This window comes from Neodiprion lecontei, unplaced genomic scaffold (assembly GCF_021901455.1).
Source record: "Neodiprion lecontei isolate iyNeoLeco1 unplaced genomic scaffold, iyNeoLeco1.1 ptg000103l, whole genome shotgun sequence".
NCBI lineage: Eukaryota > Metazoa > Arthropoda > Insecta > Hymenoptera > Diprionidae > Neodiprion > Neodiprion lecontei.
In genome coordinates this window covers 62501-64524 of record NW_025791864.1, presented here as the reverse complement: position 1 = coordinate 64524, position 2024 = coordinate 62501, and positions in this window count along the sequence as shown.

The window sequence follows — 2024 nt, the reverse complement described above, 5'->3', positions numbered from 1 at the left end:
AACGTTCATAGCGACGTCGCTTTTTGATCCTTCGATGTCGGCTCTTCCTATCATTGCGAAGCAGAATTCGCCAAGCGTTGGATTGTTCACCCACCAATAGGGAACGTGAGCTGGGTTTAGGACCGTCGTGAGACAGGTTAGTTTTTACCCTACTGATGACTCGTCGTTGCGATAGTAATCCTGCTCAGTACGAGAGGAACCGCAGGTTCGGACATTTGGTTCACGCACTCGGTCGAGCGGCCGGTGGTGCGAAGCTACCATCCGTGGGATTATGCCTGAACGCCTCTAAGGCCGTATCCTCTCTAGTCAAAGGGGGCAACGATATTTCTAGGAGTCTCGTGGGTCCGAAAGGCTCAAAACAATGTGACTTTACTAGGTGGCCGGTCCACGGACCGGTCGTCGCACGAGCCCTGTTTGCCGGGGCGGGGTCTTCGGCCTTCGTCGGGATCTTCCGCTCGTCGGTCTGGCCTCGAACGGTCGATCATGGGTCATCCAGTTCGATGTCGAGACTCGGAATCGTCCTGTAGACGACTTAGGTACCTGGCGGGGTGTTGTACTCGGTAGAGCAGTTACCACGCTGCGATCTGTTGAGACTCAGCCCTTGGCTTGGGGATTCGTCTTGTCGGTTAGACGAGGCCCCGATGTGTTTGTGTTTGCAGAGCGCTGGCTCGACGCCGGTCACGCGACGCGTCGCTCGTCCCATGTCGGACGAGTCGCGGGCGGACCGGCGCGGCGCGCTCCGCTCGCCGAGCGGGTGCGATGGCAATGCGAGTGCGGGGACTTAGAAAAGAAAATTTTTTTCCCGTACCCGTTGCCACTCGAGATATGTCCGAGGCAGCAGCTCGGATCGCGGTCGGCGAACGCAAGGCCGACAAGCGCGACCGGAGGGACCGGTGGACCCCCTCGGTACGTCGCGGGATTCGGCGACGGTATTGTAGGCCGTAATTATTCTTTCGACGATACGTCGACCGTCGGCCGGTCGTCCTCGATCCCCGAGGGACTTGGAAATTTTTTTCGTCCCAGGCGACGAAAAGGCAATGCGCCGCGTCCCGCGATAGTCGGCGCTGGACCCGCGAACCGACCGTGGCACGGCGGGACTTGTGAAAATTTTCGTCCGGGTCGACCGAGAGGCAATGCGCCGCGTCCCGGGGCCGATGGTACGACGGCGGACGGACGGACCCCCGATGCGGCGCGACGGGACGCTTGTGAAAATTTCGGTCCGAGTCGACCGAGAGGCGAAGCGCGGCGTCCCGGAGTCGATACGGGGCGACGGGACTTGTGAAAATTTCGGTCCGAGTCGACAGAAAGGCGATGCGCGGCGTCTTGGAGTCGACACGGGCCGACGGGACTCGATAAAAGTTTCGTTCCGAGTCGAGCGAAGGGCGATTGCGCGGCCTCCCGGAGTCGATCCGGGCCGACGGGGACTCGTTGAAGCTGCGGTACGGGTCGAGCGAAAGGCGACGCGCGGCGTCCCGGGGTCGATCCGGACAGACGGGACTTGTAAAAATTACGGTCCGAGTCGAGCGAAAGGCGACGCGCGGCGTACCGGAGTCGATCCGGGGCCGACGGGACTTGTGAAAATTTCGGTCCGAGTCGACCGAGAGGCGATGCGCGGCGTCCCGGAGTCGATACGGGGCCGACCGGACTTGTGAAAATTTCGGTCCGAGTCGAGCGAAAGGCGACGCGCGGCGTACCGGAGTCGATCCGGACAGACGGGACTCGTTGAAGCTGCGGTACGAGTCGAGCGAAAGGCGACGCGCGGCGTCCCGGAGTCGATCCGGACAGACGGAACTTGTAAAACTTTCGGTCCGAGTCGACCGAGAGGCGATGCGCGGCGTCCCGGAGTCGATACGGGCCGTCGGGACTCGTTGAAGCTGCGGTACGAGTCGAGCGAAAGGCGACGCGCGGCGTCCCGGAGTCGATCCGGACAGACGGGACTTGTGAAAATTTCGGTCCGAGTCGACCGAAAGGCGACGCGCGGCGTCCCGGAGTCGATCCGGGCCGACGTCGACTTGTAAAACTTT